The sequence below is a fragment of the Podarcis erhardii genome (assembly GCF_964252035.2).
Source record: "Podarcis erhardii genome assembly, chromosome: 14".
In the NCBI taxonomy this organism is placed as follows: Eukaryota; Metazoa; Chordata; class Lepidosauria; order Squamata; family Lacertidae; genus Podarcis; species Podarcis erhardii.
Genome location: NC_138503.1, coordinates 25186835 through 25198425, shown reverse-complemented (window position 1 = coordinate 25198425; position 11591 = coordinate 25186835). Strand labels below are relative to the sequence as shown.

The window sequence follows — 11591 nt, the reverse complement described above, 5'->3', positions numbered from 1 at the left end:
TGGGCTTGCCGATCAGAAGGTTGGCGGTTTGAATCCCTACAATGGGGTGAGCTCCTGTTGCTCAATCCCAGCTCCTGCCAACCTAGCAGTTCAAAAGCATGCCAAAATAGTGCAAGTAGATAAATAGGTACCATTCCAGGGGGAAGGTAAATGGCGTTTCCATGCACTACTCTGGTTTTGGTGTTCCATTGCGCCAGAAGCGGCTTAGTCATGCTGGCCACATGACCTGGAAAAACTGTCTGCGGACAAACACCAGCTCCCTCAGCCTGTAAAGTGAGATGAGCGCCGCAACCCCAGAGTTGTCTGCGACTGGACTTAACTGTCAGGGGTCCTTTACCTTTACCTAACTGAATCCCACATGAAACCAGCAACAGCCTGGAAGTGACCTCACTTTATTTTAAAATGCTATTCCAAACATCTCACATTTCCACAGGCATTGCCTCCCTTCCCTCATCCCTACTGCCACATTGAAGTGGGACCTTCACTGGCTAGCACGAGCCGCAACAATCTTGGTCATCACAACCTTCTCCCAGTCAAGGCTGGTGCGGGTGATGGGCAGCTGTCTCCTAAAGGACTTCAGGTATGTGCCATTCATGTGCTGATACTCTTCCATCAGCCCACCTTGGATCTCGTTTTCTGCCTTCTCCACCAGCTTCGCAAAGTCTTGTGCTGTTTGGGTCTCATCCGTGACCAGCAGGGTCTCCTCGACATCCTTGATGACCGTCAGGTGTGTGTTGCCATCCTCAAAGTAATGGGCTTGGACCATGATGGTGCCAGACACCTCGGTAGAAGTGGAGGCCGGTGCCAATGCAAAAGTCCATTCCGACTTCCACAGTCCATTCCAGAAAGAAGAGGGCTTGTATTGGTGGCTTTCGATGCAAGCCACAAAGATCTTCCGGACAGCTGTGTCCTTGATGAAGACGCTGCAAAGCCCCTCAGGGTAGTGGTTGCTGACATAGACCTTCAAGGCCTCTTGAAGTGCTCTCCTCCACAGTTCACCTTTCTCATCCTCCTCAGGCTGATCCTGGAAATTGCTCGGCACTCTCTTCAGGTGGTCGTACTTAAAGGAGACTCTGTTCTGAGGGTCCAGGAAGCGGTTCTCCTCTAGTTCATTGTGGCGGGTCAGCAACACCTCACACTTTTTGCTTTTGACTGGAGTGAAATGGTCTTTGTTGTGCACAGCGCAAAGGCTGGCCACCTCCTCACACATCATGGTGTCGTCGTCCACCAGCATGCGCAGGTCGCTGAAGGCCTCGTTGAACTCTCCCGGTGGTGCCTGCTTCAAGAGTCGGCTCACCACCTGGGCTTTCTCTGGCTTTGCTAGGGTGTGGTCCCCAGACTCTTGTTCCTTTGACATGCTTGCCTAGTCTGCAAACGACAAATCATAGGATTTTGAATGCAGTTGACTTGCAAAAAGCCCAAATGGATTGACTTATTTTGATACACTGGCCTATGACACTTGATATATAAGGACCCACCCTAGTTACTACAGTACTTTGCTTTATACTCAGGTAGGTAGCCGTGTTGGTCTGACACAGTAGAAATATAAAAAAAAAAATATTTAAAAATTGTCTAGTAGCACCTTAGAGACCAACTAAGTTTGCTCTTGGTATGAGCTTTCGTATGCATGCACACTTCTTCAGATACTGTTTTTAATTGTGTTTTACATTGTTGTAACCTGCCCTGGGACCTTCTGGTGACAGGTGGATAGTAATAATCTCATACTCTGGGTGGCTTCCAACATACATAAAAACATTATTAAACATTAAAAGACTTTGTGATACAGGGCTGCCTTCAGATGTCTTCTAAAGGTTGTATAGCTAGTTATCTCCTTGGCTCAGGAGTCGCCTAACTCCACACCCTCCAGCATTTCTCCGATGAAAATAGGGATGTCCCAGGGGAAAGCAGGACATTCTGGGATCAATTCAGAAACTGGGACATCTTCTGTAAATCCAGGACTGTCCCTGAAAAATAGGGACACCTGGAGGATCTTTAATCTAGATATATTTTTGAAAGTTGATCTAGATATATTTTTGAAAGTTATGCTTTTGGACATGTTTTAATACAGTATATTGCAACCATGGTGGTGGACTGAACCTTTCAAAACTGCACTCATTTTAAACCACTTATTTAAAAACTGTACTGATATTGTTGGTTTCTCAGAATCCCTGAGCAACAACTGAGTACAAGCAGAAGTAGTAGTAATGATAAATTATTACCTTTTACCACCAGGAACCTTCTGGAATCAAGAGAATTGTTCAAACCCTCCCTTGTTGAGAAGACTGAGGATTTTCTCAAACTAACTTAGAGCAGGTCCACTAAACTCAATGGCATGGTTATTTTAGTTCCATTAATTTCAATAGGCCTACTCTGAGTAAAACTTAGTTGGAGACAAGTCTGTGTCTGTAATCCTATGTACACTTAACTGAGAGTGGGGTCTCAGGTCTATGATTTTCAGTCACGAGTCCAACAATTACGTTTATCACTGAATTAGAATGATTGGCAACCTATAGAAAAGTTGATTGGTGTTTGTTCCAATTCCGCAGTAAACAGCAGGTTTTCCTGGGGGAAATGACAGGATGGAAGGGGGGGGGGACCCTGCTCAGACCTGTGCTTGTAAATCATTGGCCTGTGCCCACAAATCACAGCACAAATAGAAGTATGGGTGAGCTCACAGTTTAATTGCTGTTACTGGGGCTTACAGGCCTGAGGATACCTGTATAGAACATTAAACTGAGAGAGAATCACATGATGACTTCTATCATTGCAGGATTCCTTGGCCACCTGGCACTGTCTTCGCATTGGCTCTTCAGCGGTGGATACCATATTTGGTCCCTGAAGCTGCCTACACAACCTGGGCTGTGTGGAGTCACTGCAGACCAGCAACTAATGGCTTGTGGCCCTTGTCCATGGACAACCACTTTGAGTAGCACTGCACTAAGTGAAGCAGAAGCCATATCTTTTTCCAAAAGGCAGCTCTGTCCAAGCTGCAGATGCAAATGATAGCCTCAAGGACAGCATTATGCCAAACAATCAGGTTACATCCAGACAAGCTGTTCATCATTTGTTTTACCAGGAGGTTACACAACTTGCATCAAAGCGAGTGCAATCCAATGCAATTTCCACTGCATTTTCCAATCACTTTCCTAGATAGGATATAGCCCAAAAGCCTGGCTAAAAAGGAATGCTTTTGCCTTTTGCCTGAATGTATGTTATGACACCACCCTGGGGAGAGTTTTTAGAACCCGGGAACTGTTGGATGCATTAGGCATCCCCTGTAGCTTGGTAACTGGTGTGGATGTGAGTTCTTTTATTCTGGCGCCCTCTATTTCAGTTGGATCAACTGATTATCCTTCCTGGAAGAGACACCTATGGATAGGGGTTCATGACTTATTACTATGTGTCAAAATAAGACAAAAAGGAGAAGCCAACCCAGAAGCTGGTGTTTCTACCACCAGTGGTCTCTCTAGTTCATTTGTAAGTCTATGACGATGTGCACTGGCTGAGGTTGCTGGGAATTGCATCCAAAACCTTTGGACGGCACCAGGTCATCAAAAGCTGGCCTAAAATAACTATTGCACTAAGACTATAGGATACTGCAGACCTAAGTTATTCCAAGTGAACTTGAGACTTTAGAGCATGGAACATACAGCCCTTCAGAGGCTATTGAACTACAACTCCCATCATGCCTGACCAACAGCCTTGCTGACTGGGACTGGTGCAAGTCAGGAGTCCAATAACATCTGGAGGGCTGCAGGTTCCCCCCGCCCTGTGCTTTCGAGCTATCTAGCTGCTCTGATGTTGATTTTACCAAAGCGTTCAGGAAAATGAACATTTAACGATCACCTTAATTAGCACCTCTGCCTAATTTGCTAAATGGGAGATGCCTAGATTGGAATTTACAAATAGAGTATAATGATATTTTGATCTGCTGCTCAGTGCATCTGAAATGTGTTTGGTTTCCTAACAGTTCTTTTCTGAACCCTGTCTGAATGAACAGAAATATACTAACACGTTTCACAATTTCAGCGTATTCCCCCGCTCTTATCTTTTATCTTTATCATGAGTAGAGTGTTTTTGGCATTCAAGAGGATGTTTTGAAAGCCAGCAGGTTGGAGGGGAGGTACTCAACATCTTTCCCCAAGAGAAAGTCACTTTGACAGACAGCAAGCAGTGCAAGAGAGACCACAAACAAGCTGCCATCTCCTGACTTCAAAGCCGTCTCAGGTCAGATCGGGACTACTCTGAAGCACCAGATCAGACCCGAAATTGGAGTGTGTGCAGAGCCCTACAAACAACATCATTAACTTGCCTGTGTGAAGGGTGTCCATCCCATAATAAGTACCCATCTGCAAGCTCCTCTAAGGCTCCTGGGTGCTAGTATTATGAGAGAGGTTTTCTTAGCCACTGTCTCCACTGACTTCATGATTTTGAAAACCTCTGTCATATGGCACATGTTTCCTCTTCAATTTTCTTTGTTTCTATGAATCTTGACCCTGGACCACACAAGACTCTGAAATCATCAAATAGGACTCTAGGCTGTACACACCTGAAAAGACACTTGGGGAATTATCCTGACCTGTTTCCGCTGCACTGTTCAAGTAGGGATTTCAAAGTGGTTGCATTCTATGTTCCCATAGCAACCAGGAGATACTTACCTGGGTCCTATATGAACAGTAGCATTGCCCATCCCATGAAGGGAGGATAGTTCCCCACTAAAATAACTCAATGACGCATCCTCCAGAGCTTTTAACGGCTATGACTCTCACTTGGTGCATCCCTCAACCTGCTCCTTTAGAACCATCTTCCTTAACCTGGTTCCCTCTAGATGTTTTGGGAAAGGGTCACACTCACACCTTCTTTGTCATTAACAATCCCCAACCCATTGGAAAGGAGAGCAAGAAAGAGAGTTGCACCTTAATTTACACTTTCCATTCTCTTTGGCCCTGAGTGAATTGAGCCCTTCTCTGAACCAAAAGAATTGGGGGGGAGGGCGTGTTTAAATCCTAGAATACTTAACACATTTGTCATATCAAATGTCAGCAAAATGCCAACAGTGTTATAACTCTCAAGAATTGACAAAGACATTCAGCGTAATTCTGGGCCTGGGAGCCTCTGCAATTTCTTTTTGGACAAAGTCATTTTGCTAATTGCAGATTTGAAAAGAAGCATAATTAGGAATGGAGAGAGAGAATGAGAAAGAGAGAGACAATTCCTTGGCCACAGAATAGATTAACACCATGGGATCCTTCATTATCTTTTATCTGTGTGAGGGAAAGGAGATAATCAGGGAGGTGGAAGGAAGACAGTGCCTTCATTTATGCTTTCTTTTTAATGTGAAACAGATCGTGGTAACGTCGGTTTCTCTAGTATGGATTTTGTTCTTGCTCTTTTTTGCAGTTCTCTTGAGGTCGCCAACAAATACACAGTTAGAAATGGGGCTCCAGATAATCAAAATGCTTTTCAATTGACCTCTTCTTTACTAACTAAAGTGAAGATAGCAATGCAGGATGCTTTGTGTTGGGTGTTTAAAGATGCTCATTTCAGAGAGAGACAGAAAAGTGTCTGAGGGTTTATCCATACTTACCTTTTGCTCTGCTCTTCCCAAACGCAGTGCCATGCTTTCAAGCTACCGGTAATTGTCTGAGCACTCTTTGCTCCTCCCCTGGAGTTTTCCCAGCAAAAACCTGTTCTTTAAAGCTAAGGCACAACAAACAGCAATTCAGGTGTTCCATGGATTTCCATTTGCTCCAGTTCAGCTTTAAAGAGCAGGTTATCACAGGGAAAGCTCCAGAGCAAAAAGAAAGGATGTTTAGGCATGGGGTTAGGGAAGGATGTTGAGTCTTCTCTCCTTAATAACCACAATGAATTCAGCCCTGCTACTTTAAAGGACGCTGCTGTTCCCACATTCCATGATGCTCCCTGCTCTCTTTGGAAGCAGCCATGGAGCGAAAATCAACTTCATAAATCCCAGAGATTCCTCCAAGCAGCTCCTGTAAAATGAGATAGAGTAAGCAGCTGGTTTTGGAAGAAATTAGTTGCTAATATTCAGTGAGATTTGCTGCGCAGTCCCAAGGATGAAACGATGACTAAATAAAGGTGTGTTGGGGGGTGGGGAAAGTTTCACCCCACAGAATATTCATCCAGTTAGTACTTCTTCAGGCAGATCTTCACAGTACTGTCCTTTTTTGGCGTCACACACACACACACACACACAGAGAGAGAGAGAGAGAGAGAGAGAGAGCTTTGCCGCTGACTGTACTTATTGGGGCTGCAACTCAACTCAGCTTCCAGGTGAAGATACGTACACAATACTCACCTTTGCAAGTACCTTCATATTGTAGTTGTATACTTAAAAAATAATTTGGGCATGCATCAGCAAATAGATACAGAGTAGAAAGACACAACCGCAGAAGGCAGAGGCAGCGACAGAAGCGATTGCACTTCAGTTTGCACAGGTGGGATGGAGCAGAAACAGCTTTGAATTTCATCTCTGATCGCTATGGCAACCTTCCTTCCAAGGTGATATGAATCTGGTCGCAGCAGCAGCCGAGAGGAGGTAAAGGTCACTCCTGCAGGAGGAGATGGGCATTGATGAAGGCCTTTTTAACAGGTCCCCACGGGGCTGGCCTTTGAAAGCTACCTGAACACTTTGATTGTGGAAGGGAAAGGGATGGAGAGAAAAACCTATTCGAATGGTCTCAGTAAAGCAGCGATAAAGAAAGTGCATTTTCTGATGCAAACAACCCTATCTGTTTCCTGTCTATTGATAAATTTCTGCAGCTATTTTGGGGGAGTGTTTTATAGGTCAATGGTTCCCAAATCTCCCCCCCCCCATAGACCACTTGAAAATTTCTGAGGGTCTTAGTGGACCCCTTAATGGTTTTCCATTTGTAGCAAGTGTAGTGCAGCATGTTAAATGTTGTACACTGTTTACTTGTATTTTTACAAACAGACCACGAACCACCTGAATCCATGGACCACAGTTTGGGAACCCCTGTTATCGGTTATTATATGACATTTGTTGCAATATAGTATTATTGGCAGGGGTGCCAACTTGAATAAAATATTGGGGGGGGGCAGGTAAGCCCCGCCCTGCATAATCAATCACATGACACAGTTCACGGACACCATTTGAATGGCAATGTCCATCAACTTGGGGTGGGGTACTCAAATATTTTATTGGGGGGGGTGCAAAGTAACCTCAACACCTTGGAGTTGGCTCCTATGCCCACAAAGTTGTTGCGGGGATACAATGGAAGGAGTGAGCCACATGCATAGCATTGAGTTCCTTGCACAAAAGTTTGTGCAATTTTGCTCCGAGGTGGAAGGTATCCCAGCCTTCAAGATGCAGCCCAGGGGGCAACTGTGCCATCAGAATGGGCTGGGGAGTTTCTGAGAGGTCAGGCTGTTGCCTCCTTAGCTGGAAAGGACTCCTGGTGACAAAAGTTTCAGGGGCTTGAAATAAACAAATTAAGGTCTTATATATATAATAAATGTTCATGGATGAGCCAGGCAAACATGTACATAAATGTATGGGCCACAGGTCTGAGGCAGCACAGGAGGGCAGCCCTGGAGCCATTCTGGCTCCCAAACTGACCAAATGTTTGCTCTGCAAGGTCAAAGGAAAATGGAAATGCCTCCCCATTGTCTTTTCATTCACAAAACCTGTCTTAAGGGTATATCTGTGTATGAATAGGGTGAGCCTGTGACCTGGGAACTAAGTATTTGTCACTACAAAAGACTGGCCAGGCTCCCCAGGATAGCCAATCAAGTAAGCATTAACAGGTAACCTGCCAGACAGGAGATAAACAACGACAGGAGATTAAACAATGCACTCAGATTTCTGTTGTAGACCACCCCTTCTGTGATGTAGATATGATGTGTCTGGGGGTGGTCTTGGACTCCAGGGCGGGCAATTTAAAATGTCTATATAAGGGCAGGCACGCCTTTGTTCGGGGTCCTCCTCCTTCTCCTGCGTGTGAGGAGAGCACCCTGTTGCAACAGTTCAATAAAGATCAGGCTTACTAGCTGCTTTGCTTCTCAATATTCTCTGGTTGGCCTCTGTTATTTTCTCCGACCAATGGAGAACCTACAAAGGACTCCATAAGGGTTCTTGTGTCCCCCATGAGGGAATAAGGGCAGATTTTTGTTTATTACAGGCTTGTGTTAGGCAAAATTTGTGATGGCCAAGGCCACGGAATGGGACCAGGCCTCCATTATGTAACCGTTCCCTTGCTGCATTCCAAAAATCTGAACAAAGTAAGCTGTTTTCTGCCAACAACACAATGAGACAGATTGAACTCTGCATCAGAACCGTTAGGAGAGCCTGCCGAGTCTTCCTTCTCATTTCAGCTTCGCTAATTTGGACTAATGACTGGGAGAAACGCTCGCTGGTTCATCAGAGGGCAGGGAGAGCTTTGCATTTCATTACCCTCTATGAACCATATTATATATTTGGGCTATTGGATTATAACATTTATAACGGGACGTTTTGTTAAGGTGGGTTGTGGTTGTGAACGTTGCATCCTTCATAGTTCAGACTCCATTGTTGTCATCCCATCTCTCTGAGTAAAAGGAAGAGCTAGTTATGCTTTGTATCCTATTGATAACCAGGTTTACTTACTTATGTGCATATTCCTTTGTCTCCTGGAGAAGAACCTTTGTTCATGCTCCATTTGGGGAATCAGCTGCTCATCAAGACCTCCATCCTTTACCAGGCCACCATTATTTTAATGTCTCCTACTAACATGCATTTCATAGTTCAGAATACGTTTCCTATAAATTCTACTTACAAAATACCATAGACTGGTAACCCTTAAAGCAGGCTTCTGCTATTGCCCCTATATTGTGAAATGTCCTTCCCTCTGCCATGTCTTTCTGCCCAGGCTTTCCATGACCAGTAAGGCTGGTCCCTGTTTTTGTTTGGATTCCCTGAACCTTCTTTTAGTAGGTTTTTATGCTGCTATTTTACACTGCGTTTTTGTTTTGTTGGTTTTTTTTACTGATGGTGTTGTTTATTGTTTTTATGTTGTACACTACTTGGAGATTTTGAAAATGTTAAGGAGATTATCAATGATTTTAAATAAAAAGAAACAGTGCATCCTATAATATACTAGCAGCAAATTCCTTCTCTGAGAGTAGAATTCTTATGCAGCTGTAATATCCATGCAGGAGAGGCACTAACCCTGAATGCAGGCAGAATGTGTTTTGCAAAAATGTGTATATTGGGCAAAATTCCATACATTACAAACATATGTATATTAGGAGAAAGTCAACTAAAATGGTGATGAATTTGCATGAGGAGTTTTTTAAAAAAACAAACCAGCATGCATAAATGCAGAGAACTGAATTTAGGAATGGGAAAATGAGAGACAGAAAGTGAAATTGACAGATTTGCCCACTTTGCATGCAGAAAATCTCCCATTCAATCCCTGACATCTCTGGGATCAACTCCTGCCTGAAACCCTGCAAAGTTTCTGCCAGTCATTATAGACAATACTGAGCTAGAGATGGACCAATGGATTGACTCGGGAGTGACCCACATGACTTACCCCAAAGAGTCCTGGGAACTGTAGTTCCCCGCTCGCCCTTTCCATGATTCTTTGGGGGAGGTCATCTGTTTTAAACATGCATTGACTGTGCTTTAAACATATGGTGTGCATGTGCCCCTATGTAACCTTTCATTAGTCCTTGCATGTGCCCCTATGTAACCCTTCATTAGTCCTTGCAGGCCAAGGCCACGTCCATTTCCGAGTGCCTTGCTTCCAGATGCCCTGAACACACTCCAGAGATTTAATAGCGCGTCCAGAATGGGCCGTTTTTGCAGCTTTGAGCACAATCACCTGGGAAGTCTGCTTTGCATGCCCTGCTGATTATCAGTCAGAGCTCCACAAGAGCACGGTGCCCTTTGAACATTTCCTCTTGAGATCATGCCATAAATTTCCTTCTCTTTCTCCCCCATCCTCCCAAGTCTAGCAAACGCTTTAAATGCTAAATGAGTGCTCTGTGTTCAAGACAGGAGAAACTCCCTTTTGAACATGGCCAGGCAAGAAATTCTTCTTTTGTGGTGCTTGGCTAATAAATACTGTAGCATGCAGTGGCTATAAATAAAAAGAGGTGACTGGATAATTCCTCACCCTCAGCGCTATGCAAAGATGAGCAGGGAGGTGAAACAAATGAAGAATTCTCCATTGCAACTCACCAGTACTCTTAGTTAACTGTGGTTATGTTAGGACAGGAAGCTTCTTCAGCCTGAGGGCCATGTCCCCAAATCGACAACCTTTCAATATATAGAATGGGAGTGGGAAGGAACACCAATTGTCATCTAGTCCAATACAAGAATCACAGCTAAAGAACCCCTGATAGATAGCCATCCAATCTCCGTTTAAAAACCTCCAATGAGGATCTGTTGTTGTTTAGTCGTTTAGTCGTGTCCGACTCTTCGTGACCCCATGGACCAGAGCACGCCAGGCACTCCTGTCTTCCACTGCCTCCCATAGTTTGGTCAAACTCATGCTGGTAGCTTCGAGAACACTATCCAACCATCTCATCCTCTGTCGTCCCCTTCTCCTTGTGCCCTCCATCTTTCCCAACATCAGGGTCTTTTCCAGGGAGTCTTCTCTTCTCATGAGGTGGCCAAAGTATTGGAGTCTCAGCTTCAGGATCTGTCCTTCCAGTGAGCACTCAGGGCTGATTTCCTGAATGAGGATCTACCACCTTCCAAATTGGTCCATTCCATTGTCAAACAGCTCTTACTGTCTGGTTCTTCCTACTGTTTAGCTGTAATATCCTTTCTTGTCATTTGAATCTGTTGGTTCCGATCCTACCCTCTGGAGCAACACAAAAGAGCCTGCTCCATCGTCCATGTGACAGCCCTTCAGATATTTGGAGACAGCTATCATATCTCCTCTCAAGTCTTCTCTTTTCCAGACTAAATATATTCAGCTGCCTCAATTATTCCTCATAAGGCTTGGTTTGCAGACCCTTTATCAACCTTGGTTGCCCTCCTCTGAACACCTTCCAGCTTGTCAATATCCTTCTTAAACTGTGGTGCCCAGAACTGGGCACTGGACTCCAGGTGTGGTCTGACCAAGGCAGAATAGAGCCTATTACTTCCCTTGACCACTAGCTTTCCATTGATGCAGCCTAGAATAGCATTCACTCTGTGTGTGTGTGTGTGTGTGTGCACGCGCACGCGCGCGCATGCTGTATGTATGCACACATCTTCCTACATGCAAAAAAGTAAGACTGTTGTCACACTGAGGTCCGTGTGGCCACCAACAGCATTTAGAGGCAAACCGACCAAAGTTGCCCTTTCCAAAACAAAAGCCGTCCTGTGAAATTCATGCACTAACACATTTTGCAATGCACTTCTGCAGCCAAGTAATAAGTAAAAAAATGCATGAACTAGGCTAGTGTGTGCCTAAAAATGTATATATCAGCAAAAAGAAATACCATACCAAAGGCATGTTATTAAGGGAAACGGCTTTGCAAAAATGTGTATCTTATGCAAAATTGCGTACAAAAATGTTCATCAGAAATTTACACTAAAATGCTGGTGAATTTTCAAGAGGGGATATGACCCCCTA

At 44.4% G+C, this 11591-nt stretch overlaps 1 long non-coding RNA gene and 1 pseudogene across 3 annotated transcripts; both read right to left on the bottom strand.

Annotated features, from left to right (window-relative positions):
- Positions 1 to 376: 376 nt before the first annotated feature.
- Positions 377 to 4653, bottom strand: LOC309329038 (F-actin-capping protein subunit alpha-1 pseudogene; annotated as a pseudogene). 2 transcript variants are annotated; one of them, XR_014161602.1, is made up of 2 exons: positions 4550 to 4653; positions 377 to 1368 (listed from the first exon to the last, which is right to left on the bottom strand). The product of XR_014161602.1 is annotated as an F-actin-capping protein subunit alpha-1 pseudogene (transcript). The 2 variants fall into 2 exon arrangements; XR_014161604.1 differs by having other exon boundaries at positions 4580 to 4635.
- A 4664-nt stretch (positions 4654 to 9317) lies between these two features.
- Positions 9318 to 10008, bottom strand: LOC309328935. Its single transcript, XR_014150913.1, has 2 exons — positions 9715 to 10008; positions 9318 to 9680 (listed from the first exon to the last, which is right to left on the bottom strand). It is a non-coding gene; the product is annotated as an uncharacterized lncRNA (long non-coding RNA).
- Positions 10009 to 11591: the final 1583 nt, after the last annotated feature.